Below are 15798 nucleotides of genomic sequence, written 5' to 3' on the forward strand. Positions count from 1 at the left end.
GAAAAGGAAAATTACCCCAACTACTATATAATTATGCACTTAGCTGTGACTTGCTCCCAAACCTTTTGGAACATTGCTTTTCAGCTTGAGCAAGTTTACGTACAACTGCAGTAGTGTGTATGTGGATAGGGAGGGTAACATGCACGAGAGAGAGTGAAAACCTGAAAGACAAAAGGCAGAACAGGAGGATGAAACCTGAGGTAAAGCAGTTAAAATATCATTCCTAAAGCCCAGAAGAATGGTAATTATTGGCCAAAACTGTGCAACACTTGAACTCTTTGTTGAAAGTCCTGGGCTTCTTCCTCCTCTAGTCCATACCACAGCCTGTGTCTTCCTGTCCTAAGCTCGCAAATGCACTTTGTTAAACTCAGACCCATATATCATGTTTAGTAAACATACAATAGAAAGGAAAACTTCATTTTCATTTCTGACTTAATGTAGCATTGGAGCAGGGTCACCAAAGCTGCCAGGCAAGTGTGAAAAGTTCCTGGAGCATACAACTGTCGGCCCAGCAGCTGTGAGCAGAGAATTGCTAATGCAGTACTCTCTACTTCTTTTTGTCTCCTTTGTGTGGCCATGAGAACTGAAAATATTTTAGAGGATTAAGTCGCACAGTTAGTGAGTTAATGGTTTAAGGGCAAAGAAATGGGAACCAGAGAAGTAAGAGAGGATGTCAGCTGAGACCTGAAATGGGATGAAAAGTCAGTGAGGCGGGGAGCTGCAGGAAGGAAAATGTTAAATACTTAATTGAATTTGCATAAGTGATTTCTTAATGATAAACTAGGGATAGGTGAAGCAGAGAAATTAGAGATGGAAAAGACTTATTAGGTCATCTAACCCATAAAACAGTTCAGATAAAACAACAGTCTCTTGCTCACCAGCCTTCTATTTCTCATTCTTTCTTGCTCTTTCTCTCTTATGCATATACACACCAACTCCCTTGATTTCACTTGCACCTGAAGTAAATATTTTCAGAAGTTTTTATTATTTTTAATAAAAAAAATTTATCCTTTTATGAATGAGGAGAAAATAGTGCAGAATTAATTATGCTCTGGGCATTCTTCTCTTGTTTCTGCTACAGAGCAGAGGTACTTTGCAGTTGTGTTGTCTTTGCTGATTGTCCCTTCTTCCACCCAACAGCCTTCTCAAGATATGGAGCATAAGACAGCCATGAAGACTGAGCTGAGCCTTTAGGCTGCCTGCTTAGATTCCCAGCTTGGCAGATACTCCAGCACCAAGCACAGCTTCTGTTTTCATTCCACAGTTATTCATCTACCTGGGACTGGGCAGGTAACCCAGAAAAATAATCATTAGGCACAGGCCCCTAACAGCCATAAAATAATGACAGTCAAGGCTTCCTATTGAATCAGTGGAAGGAATGGCTTCTGGGCATCCAAGCTGTATTCTTATGCAGACATCCTCATCCCAAGATCAGCACCCCCTCCTCTCACCAGAGAAATCTGGTTTACTTCTGCAGCTGGTTTAATCTAGCAGCCTGTGGGATGGGCTGAGCCAGTTCTGAGCATCTGTGATGAGTCAGTGTGTCTGGGAAGCTCTGGTGCTGTGGAGAAGAGCACGTATGTTTGGGCACTTAGTAGGATCTACGGGGATTATTTGTTTTGCACATGACAATAATCAGCCCCTGGATAGAGCTTCATCTGTCAGGTTTCAGTGCAGAATTATGAATGAATTAGGTTGTTCTTCTTCCCACTCATCAGAAGGTTGGTCTGGATCAGTGCCAGATTCACTGGGGACAGGCTAGTGCAATTAACTAATTTTTCATGAATAATGATCTGAAATTTTTTAATGACTCTGCTTCATCTATTTTCGCTCCCCTGCTTTCTGCCCACATAGGATGAGTCGGGTGAGCTGGCCGGTCTACCTGTGGAAGCAGAAATTTTAAGCAATTAATGCAGGAGAATGAGGAAATGTTAGATTCATTGCAGAAGGTATTGGAGGAGCTGATCTGAGATCAGAAACCCTCTGGGAGCTGACAACCCCATCCAAACCCGTCTCCTTTTAGCGCAATGACTACTTGCAAGAAAGTGGCCACTGAAGGGGAGCCATGGACCAGATTTATTCCAGCGACTTCAGACTATAAGTGCATTTGCAAAAAGAGTGATCTGAGCATTAATGGCTTGAAAGAAAGGAGAAATTAATCAAATAAATGATTGAATATGAATAATTCTCCAAGTCCTTCAAATCTCCAAATGCAGTGCAAGTCCCTTCTAACCTAACCTCTTCATTGAATCTTCTCCTTTCTAAAAAGCTGTTGTATTATTTGCCTAAATTATTTATATGCTGAAATAAACGTGTTGGCTATGGAGTTGTCCCATCTCCCTTTCCTTTTGCTGAAAATGTTATTTAACTTAAAGGTGGCAGTTATATAATTTAATCTCGGTATTCCATTATTGATGAATTTTAACATGAAATATGTAGGCATTTTTCCCTATTCCGCCTTATGGACTGTTGGCCATAATTATGTCAAATGGATTTTTTTTTCTCCTTTTTTGAGGAAGTATTTATTAGAAACTGTCCTCTGTGGTGCTGACAGAGGAGGTTTAAATGGAAGAGTGATTTCTGCCTCCTTATTTTTAGTCTTCTCATAGGCCATTTTCAAAAATGGACCTTTCCAGTGCCTTGCGGGCTATTGGCTTGAATGCTGCGTTGCTTTCTAGGGTGATGGATCTTTACCCCTGAAAATCTGTTGATAAATTGTCTGTTGATAAAATCAACAGATGCAGTTGCAAAAATAAGCTTGGCAAGACCCTTTCGTGAGTTTTCTCATGAATTTTCTCACTTGTGAGAGAGTTATAGTTTCAGTTTTACTCTTCTGGAAATGGAGACAGAGTGCAAGGAAATGACCATTCATGAAGTGACTGTTGGCTACAGCACCCAGAGCTTTTTCCTCCCAGCTCCCCCTCTTCTCACAAAGCCAAAGTCCTCCAGGTGGCTGCCAGCCCCCCCAGCACCCAGCACAGCCCCTGCTGGCAGCCACTCCAGTTCCCTGTGCCTGGACCATGGAACTGTCACTGTCTCTTCTGCTTTCTGGTGTGATTATTCTCACTCCTGTTTGCACACACAGATGGAGCTCAATGGATCCCTAATAGCATCCTTTTCTTAATTAACATGCAATTAGCTTAATGAATATTTTAACCTCATTATGTAGTTACTCATCTTTATCTGTTGTGGGTAAGTCTAGTGCCCAGCTCTGGCCTGTTATAAAGACAAGCCAAATTAGTCTAGTTCTTCAATTATGTTCAAGGGGCCTGTTTATACTGTTCTTTCACCCTCCCTTTATTTGCAGTGTCTAGACTGTAGAGACTGAGACTTATGGAGGCAGAACATGTTTTTTAGCTCGTCTTCCACCGACGTGATTTCCTTAAAGATGAGAGATAGGCACGGGATGGTGATATTAAATCCTCATGGATGTGTAGTCATTGTATTCTGATCACTTTGTCAGGATGAATGCTATTTCTTTATCCATGGTACAGGATTTCAACAGTATCTTGACAGAGACATCTCCCAGCTGTGGGTCTTTTCCACTTTCAGCCCTCCTATATGGGAAATTGGTAATCACAGCCTGAACCTCTGATTAATCAGCTGAGGCAAGTGTCTGGTCAGCTGTGGGAGCACAGGTGAGAGTAATTGAGCTGTGCTCCCGGAAGGGGTGGAGTTTGACTCCACCTCCTCTAGACCACATTTAAGGGCTGACCACCACTAAGGCAGCATCTCTTGGAGGTTGCTCCTTGGTGGAGATTGTCTCAGTGTTTCCCAGTGAAGGTGTCCATACTGGTGAGTCTTTCCTCATAAATAACCTTTTGAATATCTGTTATCATCTTTGTATCATTCCACCTTACACCCTGGTATGCTCTGGCCTAACAGTATGGGAGTGGTGAGGGTGTAAGGAAAGGTGTCTGTTTACCCTCAAGTGAGCCTCTTGGTGGATTTTACCCTTTTCAACCAGTCAGACCAGTTAAAATTAACAAAGCTTGTCAGGAGCCTGACTTGATGTGAAGTTCCTGTTGCTTCCTTCTCCAGGCAATTAATTTGTAAATGCAGGGTCAGGGAAGGCAAGTGTTGGGGGCAAAGAAAATTTGCTTGGCTGAACTCCTAAGCAGACTGTAAAGCAAAATGAGAGACTTGTTCACCCTTACCAGACTAGCAGAGTGGTGGCCTGATAGAACTCATCTCAGCTCTCTGGTTGGGATGCACATATCAGAGATCTTGCTCCCACCATGATCTGGAAAGAAAATCAACCACATCTGTGTTGACTTGTTTACTGCTGGCATCTAAGCGACTCCCTCACTGCCTCTTCCCTCTTGTTGTGACCCAGAGAAGGCAGTCATGCTTCCTACCTCGTGCCTGGGGAAGCGAGCTGGTAAGAGCCATTCAGTCTCAATGGGAATCCACACAAAAAAAGAGGAATAGACATCAAAGATCTTGACAAAAACGAAATATCTCCTGTAAAATGCCATTGGAAAGTTAAGAAAGCAGTGAGCACTATTTCCTTCAGGCTATGTTTTTTGTTGTTTTGAGTCAGCAAGGTTAACCAGAGAAATAGAGCAGAAAGTTGAGATTATTGGGAACAGCTGAACTTGGGTTTTCAAAGCTTTTCTGCATACTTCAAAGGAAAACAACAAACTTTATTTACACAGTTCACACTCTTGACTTCTCAATACAGAGCTGGACACACAGTGAAGGAAAGAAGCGAAATACTGATGGGGTGTGAGCAAAGAGTAAGTGTGGAAATAATGAGGGGATGCCTTAAAACATATGCCCCTATGTCTACAAAGCCAAGGGTCCTCTCCAGCAGGGCTGCCTTGAGTCCTTCTTCAGGCTGTGCATTTCTGATGAGGTACACCCCCTTCCAGGCCAGGCCCAGATCTTTCTGTCAGCAATTTCCAGCTCTGACTTAGCATGTCATGTTCAAATTCTGTCGAGGTATCTCCTGTGTTTACAGAGGAACAGCGATGTTCAATGAGGTAATGATGTGAGAAGATTTGTGGGTGTGCGTATTGCAGCTGGGTCAGCCTATGCAATCCATGTAAAGAGCACAAAGTCTGCATTATTTGTCTTAATCTGGCACTCTTTCAGAAGCAGCTGTTACTGGGGCTGAATATTTATTGACAGGACAAATAAATCTGGAGCAGCCATCCATCCCAAAGTCAAGTGGACATACTTGTATCACTCAGTGTTGTGACTGCTGAAGCCTCAGGATTAGGATTAACGTTAATTAATACTCGTCCTTTGGCTTGGATGAAGCAGCCTGATTTTTCGGAGTAATCTATTGGTCGTTCATTCCTCATACCATCCTGTAGTTTCTGTAAATAGTTCCCTGTGTTTTCTCAGCACTTGGGAAGGCCTTGTCCCTCCTCGAGGTGGAAGAAAAGCACCTTTCCAGACTTAGGAGAAGCAATTGATGAGATTTGTGGTTTACAGAACTGAAAGACTATGATCTTTGATCACAACTGATTTCTACACAGAAATGGAGCTGAGCCATTTCAGAGCTCAGAGCTCCAACTGTAGCCAGGTATTTTTTCCTTGCCTTGACACAAGGCAAGACTCATGATGATGGTCAGAAAAAGGGCCCATGTGTTGCTGCTGGAGGCAGGGATATATCATACTGGCAGTGTCTGTATATGCACCAATAAGAGACACTCCTCTAGTTCAACAGGGCAAAGGCTTTCATTTTAGGGTGTTAAGATCTCACAGTATACACTTTCTTGTGATCCTTGGATGTGACTTGAGAGCCTCCTAGGTACTGGGATGTCCTCTGTGTGTAGAATTAATGTGAAACCAACCCAAGAGACTGGCTGATACTTTTAAAAAGGGTTTTTGGGTGTCTTCATATAAAGTTCACGTGTATTCCATATTCAAAATTGCCCTTTTCTTTAGCTGGCAGGCTCATAAAAGGCCAAGGGCTGGCACCCTCACTGTTGGCCCTGGCTTAGGAGTTATGGCATGGAAAGCTGTTTTTCTTGGGATCCCTAGTTAGAAAGATGACTTTATTCACCAGGGCTGTCAATCCAAAACCTTTCAGCAGCAACAATTCTGTTTAGAATAAAACAATAGACCTGAAGTTGATAATCAGATGCAAATTACACACCAGTATGCAGAAGACAAAGATAAGATTTGCATAAAATGTTTGCATGACAGCAGCAAAGTATCCCTATTTTTTTTTCCCAGAAGGTATCAGAGCACGGTGAGTGATAAATCCTCCTCCAGGTCATCTCCCCTCTTCCAGCTACGCCCTTAGCCTGCAGGCTGGTTGGTGGGTCAGAGCAGCTCACCAGAAGGATGCCCCTTCCCCTATAGGTGCTGGGGCAGCAGCCTGCTGAGGGGGGCCCAGGGTGGGCTTGAGGGCAGAGAAAACTCTGCTTATTTCTCCTCCCAGAAATCTCTTTCTCAGGAGGAGAAACTGTTAGCTATGAAGGTGAAATGGATTTGCTGCTACTGTTCTTCAGCAGCAGAGCTTGTTCCACAACTGCTCTGTATGGAGCTTAAAATAGTCTTATCAGGATAGGAAACAGCTCGGCTGCTTCAAACCAACAGCTACATCTTGTGTAAAAGAGAGCAACCCAGGGTGCCATTGCTGTCTTAGTTCCCCTTTTGCAAGCAGCTGGCAGTTTCTCCTGCAGTGAGATGCACTGGATATGTGTTCACACCAAACTGCAATTTAAAATGCTATCTCCTTCCTCCGTCTGCTTAGATGGGGGCTGGCAGTGGTCAGTGGCTGTGATGTCTTCCAGAACCAGAGAAGACTATTTGGCAGCATGAAACCTGGAGTTTTAGGTGTCCTCACTGACTGCTTCTTCTCATGTGGGCATAGGTTTGGGACTTTGAGTGTAACACTTGGAAGATGCTAATAGCACCCTTGTTTGGAGGCTGCAGGGACCTGACCTGTGTGATCTATGGGATGCTCATGGGGGCTGGCCATGGCTCAGCTGCTTGGGAAAGATGCAGAGAGGGGGACGGGGTGCTCATAGCGTGTAGGAACTGAGCAACTTGCTTCAAACCCTGAAGCAGTGTGACATAAATGGATGGGGAAGAGGGGATTCTCAAGAGACATCTGTACAACGCACGTGAGTCTGACTCAGCCCTGGCTGCCCAGAGGCCCTTCTGTCAGATGGGAAAGAGCTGAACTGTGGCAGTTGCGGCAGCGGCTGCAACAGCAGCAGTGCCCTGTCCTCTTAATACACTGCCATCTGCTTCTCCCAGCTACAGTTTATAGCTATCTCTCCCCACACCCCGCCTCAGACAGTAAAAAAAAAAAACATGCCCTGGTTTTCATCTTCCATGGAGTATTTTGTTTCTGATGGCACTGGACTGATCTCGGCTGCCATTCAATGAGAGAACTGCAGAGCTGTCCCACCTTGCTCCAGCCCCAGCGCTGTGTATCAGCTATTTTCAGCAGCAGTCACTGAGATGTGCAGACGTGGTCTCTTTCTTTTTCTCCATCTTTCTCTCCCTCTGGATATGTGTTTGTACGTGAACCAGGACAGGAAACAAAACAGAACAAAAAAAGGTGATTCTTGGATCAGATTAGTTTGCATTACACAGCCGACAGGCTTTCTTGGAGCAGGCAAGATGCTGGGAATTCAGCATTTCCCCTTCATCAGTGATTGATTGTCTCTGAGTCTTGGAGGGATTAGAATTCTGCATTTTCAGTCACTCTTGGCAAGTTCAAAAGTATCAGAAATGCACCTGTGACACAAAATCAGGCATAAGAAAACTCGGTGTTTCTTTCATGGCTTCTTAAGTGTGCCTTTTTTCCATCTCTGTTGTTGGCTACTTCATTTAAGCCATACAGAAGCTGAAGCCTGTTTCATTCCAAAGCACTCAATAAAGTACTTTAAAAGTGGTAAATGCAATGTTTGCCTGGGCTGGACAGATGAGCAGAGATTAAATCCTGCACTTACACGCCCAAGACTACAAACATCCCATTAAACGTTCCCATCTTCCACCAACTCTCCTGACAATGTTTCTGTGTTCTTTGTGCCATGCAAAATATTTTTAGATTGCTACTAACCTCTCTGTGCTCATGTGGGTGGATGCCTGTGTGTGTATATTATTACCCTCAGTACTAACAATTGCAAAATGTACCTGCTTGATTCACTCTAAAATAAACAAAACAGAAATTATTGAATACCAATATGCTTTGTGCTGAATGCAGGATAGACTGTGCACCTGTGAGGAGTGCCAGCTACAAGGCATGTATAATCTTTCATTCATGTTATTGCTTTTAAGATGTAAGAATAAGGTTACAATCTATTTCTCTGCTAAAGACCCATTACAGTTCCTTTACAACTTTGTCTTGTGAAACGTGTTTGATTTGAAAAAGACCAGAAAGCGAGTGAGTACAGCTGCAAACACATGAAGAGCACATCAAATGATTTTGGGGCAGCAGTTTATTAAAGATTTAACCCCTCGGATGTTTGACGTTTGTTTACTGCTCAGATCCCTTTAGCGCACAAATATGTTGTTTATCACCCTTTGTATTTTCCATATCGTTAATTCTGGCTGGAGGCTCCAGCAACAGCTATATTTGAAAAAAGCAGATTATAATTGAGAGAAATGTCTTAATGATTTTGTTGAAACCCTCTACCTTTCTTACTGATTTCAGAGGAAATCATCAGCTTGCTCACATCACTGTGGAGCACAAATGAGTGGCGTGTATATGAATCTCATTCTCCCCTGAAGTCCAGGTGTGGAATCTCACGGCACAGGGCTCTGTCTTGGCTTGGGATGGGTGAGCATTCCCAGCACCCTGTCTGCTCAGCCTTTCCCCCCAAGCTGTGCAGTATCATGGACCTGGTAGGAAAGGAAAAGTGCATCACAGGAGGCACCCACCCTGCTGCCACATGGCTGAATTTTGCCTGCTGGAGGATGAAGAAAAATTCCTTGCACTGAAATCAAATTCTGCCTACCCTGCTGATAAACCTTGAGCCAGTGCTGGTGATAGAATTTTCTTCTTGATGGGATAAGAGGTAATGGTTTTAAGTTGCACCAATGGAGGTTCAGGTTGGATATTAGGAAAAATTTCTTCTCCTAAGGAGTGTTCAGGCGTTGGAATCTGCTGCCCAGGATGGTGGTGGAGTCTCCATCCAGGGAGGTGTTCATGAACTGGATGTGGAACTGAGGGACATGGTCAGTGTGCAGTACTAGTGGTATGCTGGTTGGACTAGATGATCTTAGAGGTCTTTCCAACCTTAATGGTTCTATTCACCTCCTTCTGTTTTGATTACAAAAATTTTATAGGCTGATTTGGATCCCTGTTAAGAAAAAAAAAATAATAAAGAGGGAAAAAGACAATAAAACTCCTCTCGCTTTCAAGATTTTAAGTGTAAGTCTCACTGACAACATAATATTTTCTGAAAGTGTGAAGTTACTTGGGGAGGAATATTTTGAATCTGAAATCATTTACATTACCTCCATTTCAATATGTTTGCAGCACGGTTGCTGTTTTTGTGGCCATCTCTGAGTTCAACATAAATACATTATCCTGCAAAGACTTAAATAAAGGTAGGTTAGACACCGCTCCTGCAAGAGGTAATTTACCAAATCAGGGATGATAAATGTAGAACTGTGGATTGAAAATGAAATGTGATTCTCCACTAAGACAAGCAAAGGGGAAAAAAATGTGCTAATATGAGACATTTCTATTGGTAATTTCTTGATCGGCCAATGCTCATTTTCCAAAGAGACAGGCATCTCTTGTTTTCAGTAAAATATTATTTCTCAGGCCTCTCCCATCAAAATGTCTGTTGTTCTCAGAGGCTCACAGGTTCTTCTCCCAGATGTAGTAACTGAGGAAGCAGATTTACTATGAGACAGTTCATGCAGGGTTTGGAGCAGGGTAAGCCACTTCTCTGTCCTCTCAGGTGGTCAAACTCTGTGCTGTCCACATGGACAGCCACGCCTGGGGTTATGGGCTGGTTCTTCCTCTCTTGCTTTCCCATCAGAGCCTCCACATGATGGACAGGAGGGACAGAATGTGTCAGGGAAGCTGAAAAGGGTGCCAGAGTAGGCATATTAAAACAGAGGTACAGTGGGTAGAAAGCAGGGTCAAAGCTGCCAGGGCCCCAGGCACTGCCAGCAGTGCTAACTGGGCTCCCTAACCCTGCCTGTGGTTCAGGATCCCATTTCAGCCCATGGGGTTATCATTTCCTGCCCTGATGATGTGCAAGCTCACATCCTGGCTTTCTCCAAGTTTAATTTTTCCATCCTTTCCACCTCCAGCATCCTTCTCACAGCTCTTCCTTCTTTACCTATGCTTTGTGATGTCCCACTGTCCCTCTTCCATCCACTCCAAGCCCACTTCCTATATCTGCATTTGCTACCTGCCCTCATTCATTCTTGAGCCAAACCTGCCCCAGTGTTGCCCCAGCTTCTCTCTCCTGGTTCTTGCTTTTCCCCTATCTCTCCTGCAGGCAAAGATGGTTTCTCAGTCCTAATGCTGTGACATGCTATGGACCTTCCTGGCAAGTCAAATAGTGTGGTTTACTTGTAGATGCGAAAGCTACAGAACAGCTGTAAATCCAATCCCCAATGTATATTATTCCTTCATAATACAGGTTGTGCATCCTGATGAAATATGGCACTACTCTGTATGAAATACAAATGAATGGTTTATTACTGGCTTCTTAGAAATCAGGACTGGAGGTTGCTCCTCACAATGCTCTCTGATTAGAACAGATCAGACCACAGTAGTGTTTCCTTCTGTCTCGGTAACTTGTGAACAATTTGATCCATATAAAAATTACGTTATTTTCCACCAATTTTCCTGCTTCACTTTGCTAATAGGGAAGGCTGCTGCTGTTACCTGCTTTTTCTGGTGGTTTTTTTTTTTTGGATGCAGGTATCAGTCTGGCAATGAGAATGGCTCCATCCTGCACAGGAGCACAGCCATTTGGATTGCTGCATGGAAAAACGCCTTTGTGTGGGAGTGCAATGTTCAAAATGTGAGAGAAGTGTATGAAAATATGCCAGTGTCTAATAAGCCCCTAGTCTGAAGGCTGCAACAGCAGGAATTGTGTTTCCAAGCTTGGAAAAAAAGTGGCTCCTATACAGTTTTTGGCTTTACCTCAGACTGACACTGTTCTATTCCTCCCCTTCATCCTCATGGCACAGTGCAAGGTCATACATGTCCTGCACATCACTATGAAAGTGGTAGCAGCCACAGCTGTAGCTGTCAGCTTCTCTGGCCCTAGCACCAAGCTAGTAAGATTAGCTCTTTTTCTCTTTCTTCTGGGGACTAAATGTATCCAAGAAATCAATCAAACTTCAGCCACTGCCAGGCTACAAAGGGTGGAAGAGGTGGAGGATCCCAGCAGGTCACACGATCTGTCACTTCTTCTCTGGACTAAAATACAGAGAGATGAGAAATGTCTATACTTTGTGTTCCCACTAGCTCTCTTGGCATGGGGAGCTATGCAGCTAATAAGCAAGTAATTATACATAGGAATACACAGTTCAGTGACAGTGTTGTCTGTCTGCTGTTGCACTTAGAAATGAGAGAAAGAAACATACCTTTCCAACTCTGCATCTCCACTTGGCTGCCTGGAGCTGGGAGAGCTGCTCCTCACCCCTGCCTTCCTGTAGTGGCAGCCCGTTTGCTTACAGCAATGAGGACAGTTCATATGAGCAACAAGGGGATAAATGTGATTGGTACCTCTGTAACTTCTTCCAACTAGGGTTTTTCTGTTAATTTCTTGTGTGCACCATCTCGTTATGTGATTGTACAGTAAAAGCACTTCTAACTCTGGCTTGTTAAAGAATTGGGTTATAAATAGTCATGGTCAATAGAAACAAAGGCTTTTGTCATAGATTTTCTAAAATGGAACAGTCTGTCAAGTTACAGATGGAAGACATCTGCATTTAGATCCATGTTCTGGATTTCTGCAAAGAATTGATTAAGATATTTTGACTGTAACAGTTGGCTTGTTAAAAATGTAACCAGAGCGCATCATTGGACAGAAGAAGGATAAGTGTGCTTTCTCAGCAAGGAGTAGTCTTAGAGCATGTGAGACCAGAGCCTTACCTGAGCACTCCCATGCAAGAGACTTCAGGATGTCCTTCACATTGTCTCAGGGTATGGAAGATAGAGTGTGCTATCTGCAGCCAAGGGCTGCCTCCACCAAGGCCTTAGTGGTGTGGCTCCATCCGAGGTTGTCCTCTGTAGATTTTACATTGGTCCCTGTCAATCCACCCCATGATGTAAGATGGGTTTAGAACATCCCATGGGAATTTGAGTAGCACGGCCCTGTGGAATGCTGCTCAAATACAGGGCTTTGGCTGGAAGTGCCTTCAGGAGCAGCTCCTTTACCCCATTGCTATCTCAGGGCACAGATCACACACTTCACATCATCTGCCCAGCACTGAAAAGACCAGCAATTGATGCACCCTTTGCTGGCAGTAGCAGCAAGAACCAGCAGGGGAGAATCATGACCTAAACCTTTGTATCTGCCTTTGTTGAAAAGCATCCCTTTCCAGTGCACTCCGAAAGATGCGTGCTTGGAGATGGGGGTTCAGGCAATGAAAGGAAGTGTAAGAAAGGGAGAACAAGCTCCTTTGACCAGCACCAGCTTGACGTTTTTTCAGCTCACTTTTTATACATGAAAGGGAGGGTGGGAAAGAAGAAGAAAGCATGAATGCAGGAGGAGAAGAAGGCAGAGAGAGGGGGAAAAAAACGATCAAAGAAAGGGCAAAAGAGGAAAAAGATGCTCCTGGTGATGCTGAGACACTCATCTGTACCCCTGCACCAACCCCATTCTATCCTAAAGTACAAGAGCAAAAAAACAGCAGGATCTCTGTCAAGCTAGATGTATAGTCTAAAAGGCATAAAGATTGGTAGGAAACGTTGAGTTAAAAGCCTGTGGTTCCAATGCACAAGAAGTGGGATGTTGTGTGTGTGTCAGCACTTGAGCTGAGGGAGGAAAAGTGGCCCCACGTGGAGATCACAGAGGAAGGAATTGCAATGGGTTTCAGATAATCCTGCACCAGGAAATGGAAGTTTCTCAAAGTACAGCTGAGTAAAGACAGGAAAAACAAAATCCATTATAATATCAACCAACCACCAGGAATCCCAGTGTGGCACAGGGACGGCTGCATCGTAAAGTATGGAGAGGGAGGGTGGTGAGACTCAGGCAGGATGAGCACCTCAGGTGAGGGATAGAGATGGAGTTCCTCTTCATCACTCCTTCCATCCCCAACACTGCGATGAGGAGAGCTAATCAAACAGCAGAGAATACACAGGAGGCTCAGATGTACTACTAATGCTGTAAAATGCATCTGGGAAGAAAGCAAACACAGCATAGGTGTATTCCCTGGAGCAGCATACACTGGAGAGCTGAGAACAGCAAAGCAGAGCCCTTGGGATTTATAGCCCTACCTCGGCATGCTTTATATGGGGAGCAGGTGATACCCAGGAGGATCCAGGGCAGGAGTAGCACCAGCCTAGTGTTAAGGATGGCAGAAAGCACTGCTCCAGGCTAGGAGATTTTTTCCCTAAAGAGATGCTGATTCCAGCACTTCAGGATGACGAAGTCACATTTTTTTATTAGTATTATTTTTCTACGGTTTTCCCATGAAGGCCAATTAAACAGAGGGAAGACAGATGGTGGCCAGTTTGCCTCCTGTTGCCATAGCTCAGCCCATGCTTTCCCATCTCCCAGTGGTCCCTGCTTTGCAGTGTGCTTGGTGCTCTTCCTCAAACACAGCACCCTACGCAGCACCCCACCAGCTCTCCCCTGCTGGCCCTGCTGTGCATCCCACGCCTCCCTATGCAATAGTGTCAGTGCCTGCCCCAGCTCTGCAGTTCCCTGGTGCAAACCTGATCCGCAGCTACAGTTCCCTGGGTTTCTTATTTCCCTGCTAGCATCTCTGCTGCAGTGCTACAGAGTCCCCTGGCTTTCCCCTTCCCAACTCTCACCTCTCCTGAAGCTTTTACCCATTGCCTTTACGATGCCCTGATGCTTTCCTCTTCCCTTCTGACGGTCTATTTCTGCTCCCTTTTAGTAAGCTGTAGAAAGGGAAGTGCTTCAGCAAAGCACCCAGCTGGGCTGCACTCACGTCCATATGTACGCTTAGGGAGGGAGAGAGGAAGAAGAGATCCCACTTGGAGGCATTCATGGATGTGGGGCTGAGAAGAAAATGAACAGTAAGAAGTGACCGAAATATCAGACCACAAGCTCAAGAGATCAGCGGGAACCACAGATGGTTGCATCATCCCAGAGAAGAAATAAATGACTGGCTACACTGGATTAGAGCACAAAAACATTAACAACAAAGGGAATTAATGTCCTCGTAACTGGACTTTGGCCTCACGCACTGCTTCAGCCATCTCCTGCCTGGGTGCATTTTGCTGTGCATGATTTGCTCTCCTTGAAAACCACATCTGTCCTAGAGGCTGCCTACCTCAATCTAGCAGTGAGATATAGGTGATGTAGCACATAGAGATATTTCAGAGAGACAGGACCCATTTGACAAGCAGTGGCTTGAGAAGGGACCGAAGACACTGACTCACAGCTGGAGAGATGGGACAAATGCATTCTGCAGGAATGGCCTGTGGAGGGGAAAGCCATCCCTTATCTGTACTTCTTGACAGGCAGAATCACTACAGGGCACGGTTTCTTTATGACAAGTAGATTGCTTTCAAGTGTGATGGGAGTGCCGGCTTACTGGTGTCCATTGGAAACACCATAATTCTGAGCATTATGATTTATTGGGACTCAACAACCTTATTTAGCAAATGCAACCATGTACTGAGATTTTGGCAGCAGTATTTTCTCAGAATATCCACTGACAGGTGACAGTTCTTTCTCATTATTTATTATCCAGTTATTTTTTTGAGGGCAGCGAGGCGCTGGCACAGCTGCCCATGGAAGCTGTGGTGCCCCATCCCTGGAGGTGCTCAGGGCCAGGTTGGATGTGGCCCTGGGCAGCTGAGCTGGTGGTGACAGCCCTGCCCGCAGCAGGGGTTGGGGCTGGGTGGGCTTTGAGGTCCCTTCCAAGCCAAACCATTCAATGATTCTATTTACCCTCCAATTTAATGATCCGCTCACATTTATTTACTATTTCTTAACCGTTCCCTAACTGGATAAGTTCATAGGTGTAACTGTGGCACACATGCTTTTATTTGCTAAGAGGAAACTGGGTTGTTTCACATACTTGGGCACTTTACTTTGAAATTCAATTTCCACAAGCCTTTATGCCAGTAAAACGTGAACATGTGCATTGGAAGTTAACACAAGAAATGGGTGAGAAGAACACATTTTCGGGATATTTTTTTGTAAGACTCATTATGTAGATCTGAAATTCATAGTCATGCAAACTCAGAGGCATCACTTCATAACCAAATGAGAATCCCAGAAAAGGGGGGGAAAATGTACTAGAAAGGCTACAAAGCAGCCCATAAATATCACAAAATTAAGAGTAGGAAAAAACAACAGGATTTGGATCTCACTGATTTTCTTTTTATCACCACGGCTCTGCAAACATCTCCTGGCTTTGTTTCCTGTTCTGCTTTCAGCCTGCTCGGTGCAGATGCAGGCAGCCCTGCTTTGCCCCATCGCTGCCAGCTCCTGCCCGTGCAGAGGGGCTGCTCCCGGTGCTGCCTCTCCTCCTACCCACACGCCCTTCATCCACACTGCCACCACCCACGGGGGGGGGGAAGGATGGGATGAAATCTTTCTCAATGAAGGGCTGATGAAAGGAAAAAGAATTGTTCACATCAGACAATTCATAAGCGTCTTGCTCCATGGCATCAGCTTTGGAAAGGACACCTTGGAGTGTCTC

This window comes from Coturnix japonica, chromosome 3 (assembly GCF_001577835.2).
Source record: "Coturnix japonica isolate 7356 chromosome 3, Coturnix japonica 2.1, whole genome shotgun sequence".
NCBI classification, from domain to species: domain Eukaryota; kingdom Metazoa; phylum Chordata; class Aves; order Galliformes; family Phasianidae; genus Coturnix; species Coturnix japonica.